Below are 12,377 nucleotides of genomic sequence, written 5' to 3' on the forward strand. Positions count from 1 at the left end.
TGGTTGTGAGTGCTGTGTGCGAGTGGGGGTCCTGCTAGGGTGTGAAGCGGCGGGTGGTGCGTGGGTTGTGAGTGCTGTCTGTGAATGGGGGTCCTGCTAGGGTGTCAGGCGGCGGGTGGCGCGTGGGTTGTGAGTGCTGTCTGTGAGTGGGGGTCCTGCAAGGGTGTGAGGCGGCGGCTGGCGCGTGGGTTGTGAGTGCTGTCTGTGAGTGGGGGTCCTGCTAGGGTGTGAGGCGGTGGGTCAGTGATGTCGGTGCGTAGGGGCGGGAGGCAGCAGGTGTGTGTGGCGGCAGGTATGTGTCGAGTGTGGCGGGTGTCTGTTGAGTGCGTGCAGCGGCTGTGAGGCGGTGGGTGAAAGGCAGAGGCGGCCGGAGTAAGGGCGGGTGAAAGGCAGAGGCGGGGGTGGGGAGGCGGTAAGGCGGGCATGAAGGCGAATGGCGGCGGGAAGGGGAGGAGGGGTGGAGGAGGGGGGCAAGGGGTGGAGGAGGGGGGAAGGGTTAGAGGAGGGGGGGGGGAAGGGTTAGAGGAGGGGGGGGAAGGGTTAGAGGAGGGGGGGGAAGTGTGGGAGGGGGTGGGAGGGGAAAGGGGAAAAAGAGGTGGAGGGGGGGGGGGGAAGAGGAGCAGAGGGGGGGGTGGAAAGGGGAGCAGAGGGGGGGTGAAGGGGAGTGGAGGGGGGGGAAGGGGAGCGGGGGGGGGGAAAGGGGAGCGGGGGGGAGGGGAGAAGTGGTGGGAAGGGGGAGGAGGGGGGAGGTGGTGGGAAGGGGGGAGGTGGTGGGAAGGAGGAGGGGGAAGGTGGTGGAAAGGGAGAGAAGGGGGGATGTGGTGGGAAGGGGGAGGAGGGGGAAGGGGGAGGAGGGGGAAGGTGGTGGGAAGGGGGAGGAGGGGGGAGGTGGTGGGAAGGGGGGGAGGTGGTGGGAAGGGGGGGAGGTGTTGGAAAGGGGGGGAGGGGTGAGGTGGTGGGAAGGGGGAGGAGGTGGGAAGGGGAGGCGGAGGGAAGGCGGGGGGTGGGAGGAGGTGGGAAGGCGGGGGTGGGAGGCGGTGGGAAGGGGGGTGGGAGGTGGTGGGAAGGGGGGGGAGGTGGTGGGAGGCGGTGGGAAGGGGGGGGGGGGCGGTGGGAAGGGGGGGAGGGAGGCGGTGGGAAGGGGGGGAGGGAGGCGGTGGGAAGGGGTGGGGGGAGGCAGTGGGAAGGGGTGGGGGGAGGCGGTGGGAAGGGGGGGGGGGAGGCGGTGGGAAGGGGGGGGGGAGGCGGTGGGAAGGGGTGGGGGGAGGCGGTGGGAAGGGGTGGGGGGAGGCGGTGGGAAGGGGGGCTGGGAGGCAGTGGGAAGGGGGGGGAGGCGGTGGGAAGGGGGGGGAGGCGGTGGGAAGGGGGGGGGGAGGCGGTGGGAAGGGGGGGGGGGGGAGGCGGTGGGAAGGGGGGTGGGAGGTGGTGGGAAGGGGGGGGGAGGTGGTGGGAGGCGGTGGGAAGGGGGGGGGAGGCGGTGGAAGGGGGGGGGGGAGGCGGTGGGAAGGGGGGGGGGAGGCGGTGGGAAGGGGTGGGGGGAGGCAGTGGGAAGGGGTGGGGGGAGGCGGTGGGAAGGGGGGGGGGAGGCGGTGGGAAGGGGTGGGGGGAGGCGGTGGGAAGGGGTGGGGGGAGGCGGTGGGAAGGGGGGCTGGGAGGCAGTGGGAAGGGGGGGGAGGCGGTGGGAAGGGGGGGGAGGCGGTGGGAAGGGGGGGGGGGGAGGCGGTGGGAAGGGGGGGGGGGGGAGGCGGTGGGAAGGGGGGGGGGGAGGCGGTGGGAAGGGGGGGGGAGGCGGTGGGAAGGTGGAGGGGAGGCGTGGGAAGGGGGGGGGGGGGGAGGCGGTGGGAAGGGGGGGGGAGGCGGTGGGAAGGGGGGGGGGAGGTGGTGGGAAGGGGGGGAGGCGGTGGGAAGGGGGGGGAGGCGGTGGGAAGGGGAGGTGAAGGGGGGGTGGAGGGGAGGTGAAGGGGGGGGTGGAGGGGAGGTGAAGGTGGGGGGGTGGAGGGGGGGGGTGGAGGGGAGGTGAAGGGGGGGGAGTGGAAGGGAGGTGAAGGGGGGGTGGAAGGGAGGTGAAGGGGGGGGGGTGGAAGGGAGGTGAAGGGGGGGGGGGGTGGAAGGGAGGTGAAGGGGGGGGGTGGAGGGGAGGGGGTGGAGGGGAGGTGGAGGTAAAAGGGGGTGGAAGGGAGAAGTGGAGTGAGGGGAGGTGAAAGGGGGTGAGGGGAGGTGATGGGGGGTGAGGGGTGGGTGAGGGGAGGTGAAGGCCGCTCACTCACCCGTCCGGCAGGTCCCACGTGGATCTGAGGCGGGAGGCAGCGTGTTGTGGCCGCTCTCCCGCTGTGTCCCCGGGCGCTCGCTCGCTCCCCCGCTGACTGTAGCGGCGCCGGGGGGGGGGGGGGGTATCGGGGAGACACTGACACTGGAGGGGAGGGGGGGGTGGAGGGGAGGTGAAGGGGGGGTGGAGGGGAGGTGAAGGCCGCTCACTCACCCATCCGACAGGTCCCACGTGGATCTGAGGCGGGAGGCAGCGTGTTGTGGCCGCTCCCCGCTGTGTCCCGGGCGCCGCCATCTTGGGCACTCGGCGCCGCGAGGCAGCCTGCCTGGCCACTGGCTGTTCCCCCGCCCGGGGAGGGGTGAGTTGTAGCGCCGGGGAGGGGGGGGGCATGTATATGTGTGGGGGGGGGGGGAGAGGTAGGAGATATAGAGGGGGGGTCTCGCACGGCCGCTAACACTGGGTGGGGGGGGGGCGCTGAAGGGGTAATAATAGTGTGTGTCCCCCGCTGAATGTAGCTGCGCCGGGGGAGGGGGGGGGCGGGGTGAAAGCGCGGGAGACACGGGGAGAGGAGGAGGTGCGCGCGGGTGCTGCTAACTGTGAGCCCCGCTAATGTATGTAACAGTGTGTGTGTGTGTGTGTGTGTGTGTCCGTGTGTGTGTGTGTCCGTGTGTGTGTGTGTCTGTCACTGTGTGTGTGTGTGTGTGTGTGTGTCCCTGTGTGTGTGTGTGTGTGTGTGTGTGTGTGTGTGTGTGTGTGTGTGTCTGTGTCTGTGTCTGTGTCTGTGTCTGTGTGTGTGTGTGTGTGTGTGTGTGTGTCCCTGTGTGTGTGTGTGTCCCTGTGTGTCCTTTGGCCCGTCACTCCGCTTCAGGCCAATGAGAGGTGTGCGGGGGCGGGCGGGCCAAGGGACCAATGAGATTTCCCCTAGGGACACCGGACATCCAGGCAGGCAAACATACAGTGCTTTCACTAATATAGTATAAGATGCAGTAAACTGCCTCCCAAAAAATGTGGTTGGCAGAAGCTGGGGTAGGAAGTATTACGTAAAGGTCTTACATATGGCAGAGTCCATGGCCCATATTTATTAGGCCATAAATCCGCTTTCCTGTGCTGGAGAAGACTTCAACTCCATTCAAATGGATGGGACTATCATCTTCCCATTAAACCAGAACCTGTGATCCAGGAATACGTCAATAGAACCGGCAGATTAGTACCAGGCCCGCGGCCAGCGCTACGGGCTCTGTATACATGGGTCAGTCAGTATTACCCCAACACTGAACCCCCAAATATTCCGGACTTCTACATCAGCATAAACTGTACAAGAGATGCAATGTACCCAGTTAGTTAGCAAAATACAGAACACAAAGTATCATCAGGAACACCCAGCACCCTGATATATTCAGGGGGGGGGGTTAACCCTTCCTTACCCAGAGTGGCTTGCAATGTTCTGGCAGTGAATGGGGTTAACGGCACAAACGTATATGTGCGTACAGGCCTGAAATGCTTCCAAAGTGTTTATTCCCAGCGAGATGCCACATCGCGGTGTCTTTATATGGACATGATCCTGCCATCTGCATCCTGTTAAGTTATAAAGCAAGTCCGAGCAGGTTTCCAGCGGGCACACGCACACGCACACGCACACACTTTCTTGGGCTGTGTCCAGGCAGATGGAATTCATTCTAACGGCTGGGGAATGTCTGCACAGCTAACACAGGATGTTACAAAATTAGCTAACGGGGGAGGCTACACTATGCTCTGAAAACACACCATTTCACCTTAGAACAGGCTTTTCTTAGGCCGTCTGCCGTGACCCTTAACCTTTCTTTCTTTCCGCAGACATGTCTGCTAGTACTTTTTTTCAGGGAGCTTTATAGATGGCTGCCTGCTGTCCCCCCTTTCCTGGGTAGCAGGAGTATCAATGTCTCATTATTCCACCCATGTCATTCTTACCCCATGCCTTGCCACAGAAGCCTGTAACAAATCACTCCGCAATTTGGAGCCGCTCCTCTGTGGCAAGAAAGGGGCTAGGAAGACATTTGATAATAAAAACATGTTTAGGACAGAGAACAAGGGCCCTCAAACAAGCAGTGGTTCTGTTCCTGAATTTAAGAATGTGATACCTCTTAAAGGGACAGTCCCTACTAGGACCAAAAGGAACAAATTTCAGTGACATGTAAGGGGTCTCACCTGGGTGATTGATACCTTGTTACCCAAATGTGACACCTCTACGTATTAAGTAAAGTGAGACTTGGGAGGGGTTTGATTTTATCCTTTATTTTATTTATAACATGTGTTACCAGGAAGTAATACATTAAGAGTTACCTCTCATTTTCATGTATGTCCTGGGCACAGAGTTATAACAATACATGGTTACATTAAATGAACAGGGTTATTTAGTCAGTTCACATACATTTCATGGACAGATAGAGTTGGAAAATTGGGTTAAGGGGAAAAAGGGCTTGTGAGTTTGAGATTGAAATACAGCAGCTTTAACATCACCAAATGGCTCACACCCTTTGGCTGCGCCAAAGGCTGTCCGCCTTTGGGGCAACACAGATGTACACTGGGGTGGTTGAGATTCAATGCAGCTGTGAAAACAAAGTTCTTTGTGTCCTCTTGGCTCATTAACATTCCAGTGGGTGGGGTTGAAGTTCCACAAAGTACAAGCACATGTTAACCCTTAGCACGCTGGTCATGTGCAGAGGCGAGCAGCTCTTGGGGAGCCCCATCAGGCTGTCCGCCTTTGGGGCAACGCAGATGTCCACTGGCTGCTCCCTTTTGTGTGATGTCACTGTGTGATCACCAGGGGCTTGCTAATCACACAGGGACATCACGCAAAAGGGAGCAGCCAGATAAAATCAAACCCCTCCCAAGTCTCACTTCACACAATACTTAAGAGGTGTCACATTTGGGTAACAAGGTGCCCCCCCTCCCCACATCTTTATTGGCTCTCAGATAAGGACAGGTTTGAGAAGAGTAGGGTTGACAACATGATAAAAGTCCTAGAATAGGGACCGAAACATTTGTATAATAAACACATTATTGATGGGACACAAGACCAGCGCAGTGTCGGCAAACCTTTTCTACTGGAGTAGGTTACTAGCCAGAAAAGTTTCATGTCACGTCCCAAATTTTTGGGCTCAATTGAAAGAACAAAGCGACACATGGCGGCGCATCATTTAGAACAGGGGCGGCCAACTCCAGTCCTCAAGGGCCACCAACAGGTCAGGTTTTACGGCTATCCCTGCTTCAGCATAGGTGGATCGATCAGTGGCTCAGTCATTGGCCACCCCTGATTTAGTACATGTCCATATCATGTAACTCCCCCAAACCACGCGCCAACGCACACAGCGCAAAGCTTGGTGCAAAGAGACGCACGATAAAAATGATGCAATTTGTATCGGTTTTGCTTCAAACGCAAGTTACAGCAAATACAAATATCACGTGAGCACATTCACGTGTCAGACAGGTTTCCCCATTATCGCTTAGCACAGGGGTGTGCAAACTGGGGGGGTGGGATTTTTCAAGGGGGGGCGCGGGCCCCGCGCTCTTCCCCAAGGCATTCAAATTAAATCAACTTACCGCCGTCTGACACGTCTCCACGGCAACGTGGCATCAAATGACGCCGCGGGGGGTCATGCGGCGTGACGTCACACGTGCTGCCATAACAACGCGGCATCACATGACGCCACAGGTCACGTGAGACATGACCCCGCACGTCATTTGATGCCGCACTTAGCAAAGGGGGTGGGGGGCGCGAGCCGAGGGGGACACAAGGCAGGGGGCCGCAGGAGCAAAAGTTGGCGTACCCCTAGCTTTGCATACAGTGCTTCCGCTGCACCCAGGGATTCTGGGTAATGACATGCAAATGAGCACTCACAGTGTCACTTCTGGCATCACCCATTTTAACATTGACCCCTATAAGCTTATGCCTGCCGCACTACACAGCTTTTCAGCGCAGCCTGGGTTACGGAAGTGCATGGCCTGCAACCCTACTCACAGACAGCCGTTTCTACCGTTTCGGTCTTGTCAGTGTGACGTTGTGTGGCTTTGCAATGTGAAGCTGGAAGTGGCTACAACACAACACAAAAGATGTTATGGGGAGTCAAAAAAAGTAACAAATGAATAAAAGTTCCAACTAATACAATGACATTGTGACCTCTGGTTTCTTTTAGCGTCTGTGTTTTCCCATAAGATTGCAGACTTTTATACCGGAGGAATGTGAAGATTCCCGCAGAGCGGGAGAGGACAACATTTGTCTCATACACACCTTCAGATTGAAATATTCATGTATATATTCAGCAGTATTCTGTATATCGTTACTATCCAGCCCCTGTTCTAAGGTTCCAGGCTTGTCATTATTCTAGAACAGCGGTGCTAAACTCCAGTCCTCAGGGGCCAACCAAGAGATCAGGTATTAGGGACATCCCTGCTTCAGCACAGGTGGCTCAAGCTGGCAACCTTTGACTGAGCCACCTGTGCTGAAGCAGGGATATCCTGACAACCTGACCTGTTGGTGGCCTTTGAGGACTGGAGTTGGCATCCCCTGATCTAGATGAGCGGTTTAATCACACGATCCATCTCTCATTTCCCTGACATTACTTATTGCTGAACAACGTAACTTTAGTCTCTGTTACAAAGCAGTGATCTTCCTCTCAAGTCCCAGCTTTGGCTTACAATTGCAAGTACCCAATGTTTGCAAGGGGCAGGTTTCTGTGACCCAGAAATGCATTGGAGACAAAAGTCGAGGAATGCTGCAAAAGAGCAAAGTTTATTGTAGATAACACACCCTTTTGATGATTTTTAGAAAAAATATGTTACGCGGTTTAGTTATTCTTGACCTACATGTGCGGTTATACAGACCTGTGCCAACTTGGAGTGTCCTAGATAAACAAGAACATTTGGTAGCTGATTGTATACACATACACACACACACAATGGCAACACACAATGAAGGAAAGCTTCAGCAGAGGCAGGTGTGGTGCACGATAAAGGGTAAATAATTACAGTCACTCAGGATCCCTAGAGACGCAATATACCGGCACAGCACAAGAGACAATCACAAAAAGTCGTTTATTGGGTCCAGAAATGCACACAAATGCCCGATTTTTCGGACCCCTGAAGAAGGTCCCCCTGGGGTCCGAAATGTCAGGCATGTGTGTGCATTTTGGACGAGAGAAAGAGGAGAGAGGTTTGTTCCTGTGACTAAGAAAAAATGATGTGTCCTGCTTGACATATACACTAAGTGCCTATTTTAACAAAAATAAATATTGCAACAAGCTTTCTGTATTGTTTGTTTTGGTTTTTCAAAGACCTGTCAAAAAACTCTGAAGCCGAGCACTGTTACCCAGCCCAGTTACCCTGCTACCCAGCAATGTTACCCTGCTACCCAGTAATTACCCTGCTACCCAGTCATTACCCTGCTACCCAGCAATGTTACCCTGTTACCCAGCAATGTTACCCTGTTACCCAGTCATTACCCTGCTACCCAGCAATGTTACCCTGTTACCCAGTCATTACCCTGCTACCCAGCAATGTTACCCTGTTACCCAGCAATGTTACCCTGTTACCCAGCAATGTTACCCTGTTACCCAGCAATGTTACCCTGCTACCCAGTCATTACCCTGCTACCCAGCAATGTTACCCTGCTACCCAGCAATGTTACCCTGCTACCCAGTCATTACCCTGCTACCCAGTCATTACCCTGCTACCCAGCTCTGTTACATTTAGTTTCTCCTAATATATCTTCTTCTGTTTGGGGGAAATAATACAGCACAGGAATATCAGTGGGGTTTCTTTTCACTCCGCCCCGAGAAGCATATGGGAGGAAACATTACACCCCTCCGCCTCCCCCAACTTCTGTGTCACCACTTTCTTGGGCCAAAGTTTGAAATCATTTTTTGGGGTGGAAAAGGTCAACACCTGACAGAGAGACTGGAAACCGGGAGATACAATGCCAAGAAATGCTTTTTTGTTGCTAAAAATAACCACTTTCATGCAAATGATCTTATTTAAAGTTATCCGAATCCGCACCCCTGTGCCTGGAACACACTGGGGCTAGAGCAGCAATGGGGGGGAGGGGTCCCAAAAGCTGATCCGTGGTTCCCTGACCTCCGGGAACCCCCACCCAGTTCCCAGACACCAAGAGTTTTAAGGGGGGGGGTTAGCTTTTTTGAGAAAATCAAAAACTTGATAGTTGGGATCACCAATAGAAAGTGACGTGATCTCCCGATGACATCAAGGCATTCTATTGGCTATCAGAGATGGGGCCGACCCCGCTGACTTTTCGAGTCCACTGCGCAAGTATTCTAGTCCGATGGAAAAAGACGTCTCGACGCTCGGGAACTGGATGGTCCGCCGACGTCACGGGGACCACAGATCAGCTCAGGTAGCAATATTCCGACCAGCATAGCCTGCCACCTTAATACGCGCTACGTACGTGGATTTCAGTTTTTTAAGTAGCCCCAGCTCATGAGAATCAAATATATATGTACAGATTATCCGACGCCGGACAACGCATCCCGCTGAACGCATTAACCGACGTCAGAGCGGTTTATTCGATGCTCACCGCCGCGGATTAACAATGGATCCGCTATCCGACGGCGGTTTGCGGGACGGATTCTGGCGGATAACCGAGGATATTATTTCAGTTGCTATTCATTTTCCTTTTCCCTTCCAACCCCATCGGTCATTATGAAAGCCGCCGCAAATCCCTATTTGGAGACATGATGACTATAAATTGGGCAAGTTACTTTATCTCCCTGTGCCTCAGGCACCAAAAACATAGATTGTAAACTCTACGGGGGCAGAGATTGTAACATTCCTCTGTGCTGCGTACCACACGCTATACTGTAATTGTGACGCGCTTTGAGTCCCATTGGGAGAAACGCGCTAGATGAAATAACATTATTATAAAAAATATTATATTTCCAGGGCCACATTAAAATGATCCCCCTGCCCTGGCATACAACCCACTCAGGATCACTGCATCATTGGAATAATTGCGGCATACATTCGCCGTATCTCTGCCAGAAGGGCCTAAAACACATCGCTGGCCTCTTAAGCAACCAAATGGTTAATAAAAGCATCAGACATAAAAAAAAAACATGTTACATGGGTAAGTGCTATCACAGCCACTCTGTTTGTTGCTACATATGAAGCAGGTTTTTTTGAGACGCACACTTTCACAGAACCTGCAAGATATGGTTTTCCCATCAATGTTTCCCCAAACTGCGAAATTGCTGAGGGATTTGTGAGATCGGGAACAGTGACGGGAGGGGCGGGTGTCCCATCACTGGGAATGAGACTTTAAAAATAGCAGCGTGGCTAACTCCAGTCCTCAAGGGCCACCAACAGGTCAGATTTTAAGGATATCCCTGCTTCAGCACCGGTGGCTCAATCAGTGGCTCAGTCAACGACTGACGCACCTGTGCTGAAGCAGGGATAGCCGTAAAAGCCTGACCTGTTGGTGGCCCTGAAGGGCTGCACTTGGACTCTCCTGCTATATAGGATCCCGTTTAACCCTTTACGTTCCTCCGCAATGTGTTCCAGGCCCCTCTGCCCCAGAAAGATTCAACCAAAAAGCAACAGTTTACAGGCAAAGTGAGGGGGGGGGGTGCAGGGAGACTTACTCTACCCAGCAAAAGCCTGGGGATAAAGGCTTCTGGTGACAATATGAGACAATGACAATGCCTCTGCTAATCAGTATCCAGGCTGCTTCAGCCCTAAACTTCCTACCCCCACCCCAAGGGGAGAGCGAGCCAGGCAGCAGCTCAGCCCTGCCTGATCTGATAGCACGCGAAGTTATGTGGCAGACCCTCCTGGCATGGGAGCGAATAATGCGAACCCACGCACCCACCGGGCCGGCCAGCTGCGCCCATCCCTGTGTGCGGGCTGCGGGGTGGCGTGTTTGGGGTGATGGGGTGTTATTATTGTACTGTGGCAGAGACAATGTATACAGCAGTATCAATAAAAACAAAACACCCAAGGGATACACACCCCAGGAGTACAGTGTGCGGCTGTCCCACAGAGCTAACAATTTAATCAGAGGGTGATGGGTGCCCCGATGTTGGAGGGGCCAGCAGTGAAGAGGTTAATAGATGCATCTATATTAGGAAAAGGGGGGAGGGGTACATTCCCACCCAAAATAGGAAAAGGGGGAGGGGTACATTCCAACCCAAAAGAAGAGGCCTCTTCCTTTACCTCTCATGCAACAGGCCCCCTCCGTGAGCAGATAGATGGGGAATTATTAGGGATTCCTCGCAGGATCAGATGGGGGGTTAGGGTCTGAAAAAAACCCATACACCCCATAAATGAAGGAAGACAGACTCACCCCACTGGGCTCGATCTCTTGCCTGCAGGGTCTTCTCTGTGCCAGGGGTGGGCTTCTTTGATGCGCTCTGCCAGGGGCAGGGAGGGTGCTCCTCTCCCCCCACCCCTCCCAGCTCAGGGTGAGAGCTCAGGCTCCGGGTCACGGGTGAGGAGGATCGGGTGTCTGCTGAGCCCCAGACCGGCGGCAGGGAGATGTGAGACAGCCAGGGAGGGAGGAGGATGAGGGGAGGAGAGAAGGGAGGGAGAGAAACAAGAGCCTGGAAGGGAGGGGGGAGAGGAGGGGGGAATTTCCCTGCAATCCCTGCTCCGTGGGTTTGGTTGTATAAATATATATAATATTATTATATTATAGACATACTGTCTCCCAGGCTTCTCCACCAGAAAGTGCTGGACAGGTGTGCACTAATGATATTATATATATATTATATATAATATATATAAATATATATATATATCATAGAATATTACAGGCACAAGAAGTCTGTGAACTCAAGAGCTTACAGTCTGGAGCTAGAAGCGACACAAAGGGTGCAAGGGGTGCGGGATGGGGGTGCGGGATACAGTAGCGGTGAGATTTGATGGAAGGGGTGCGGGATAGGGGTGAGATTGATGTAAGGGGTGCGGGATAGGGGTGAGATTGGTTGGAAGGTGCAGCACAGGGGTGAGGTTGGATGGAAGGGGTGTGGGATAGGGGTGAGATTGGATGGGGGTGCGGGATGGGGGTGAGATTAGATGGAGGATGCAGGATAGGGGTGAGATTGGATAGGAGTGTGGGATAAGGGTGAGATTGGATGGATGGGGTGCGGGATTGGGGTGAGGTTGGATGGAAGGGGTGCGGGATAGGGGTGAGGTTGGATGGAAGGGGTGCGGGATAGGGGTGAGATTGTATGGAAAGGGTGCGGGATTGGGGTGAGTTTGTATGGAAGGGGTGCGGGATTGGGGTGAGTTTGTATGGAAGGGGTGCGGGATTGGGGTGAGCTTGGATGGAAGGGGTGAGGTTGGATGGAAGGGGTGTGGGATCAGTGGCTTCGATGGAGCCACTGATTGAGCCACCTGTGCTGAAGCAGTGATATCCTGAAAACGTGACCTGTTGGTAGCCCTTGAGGACTGCAGTTGGCCACCCCTGGCTTACACTGTCTGGGAGCAGAAGTACACTGTCTGGGACATGTAGGGTTAGAAGTGTCAACTCTGCAGTGAGTTGACCAAGGTGGATAGGAAGGATCTGTTCTTGGACAGCTGCTATCAGTACCACGGGTACACGGCCTCATGCTGACACATTTATAGGCCTTTTCCTCTACATCCCCTGATTTTTTTATGTGATAACTCAGACATCACAATGATACATAATTGGGCATGGTGCTTCAGCAATATATTATTATTATCTTTTACTTATATTCTGCTGCAGCAGCGCGATAAGGGGGTGAGGAGAAGAACAAAACCTAGAAACATATGCAACTCAAAACATAATGAATCAATCAGTAATGAGGTCCCTGGTCTGAGAAGCTTACAATCTACAAGGAATGGGTGAGTGACGACTGCAGGATAGGTGGGGGCACTCGGCGTGGTAATAACCGTAGGCATGTCAGGGGGGGGGGTTCTCACTTCAAGACTGAATTGGTCAGGGCCCTTAATCTCCCTATTCGTTCAATACTATTATCACTAGATCGTAAGCTCTTAGGGGGAGGGCCTCGGGGTGCTTGCACCATTTCGGAATATAGGACCAGTCCGTATTAGCTGAATGCCGAGTTTACCAGCCCTCCCACAGGGCCGTGTTTACGAAGCC

At 54.4% G+C, this 12,377-nt stretch overlaps 1 protein-coding gene across 2 annotated transcripts in view; it reads right to left on the bottom strand.

Moving 5' to 3' along the window:
- Nucleotides 1-10,830, bottom strand: part of EPN2 (epsin 2) — a 34,374-nt gene extending 23,544 nt beyond the window's left edge. The window contains exon 1 of one of the 2 annotated variants that reach the window (XM_075565801.1): nt 10,596-10,830. The gene's annotated coding sequence lies outside the window, so the exon portion shown is untranslated. The remainder of the gene's footprint in view (nt 1-10,595) is intronic. The other variant, XM_075565800.1, reaches the window with a different exon arrangement.
- Between the last annotated feature and the right edge of the window lie 1,547 nt (nt 10,831-12,377).

The sequence above is a fragment of the Ascaphus truei genome, chromosome 11, assembly GCF_040206685.1.
Source record: "Ascaphus truei isolate aAscTru1 chromosome 11, aAscTru1.hap1, whole genome shotgun sequence".
NCBI lineage: Eukaryota > Metazoa > Chordata > Amphibia > Anura > Ascaphidae > Ascaphus > Ascaphus truei.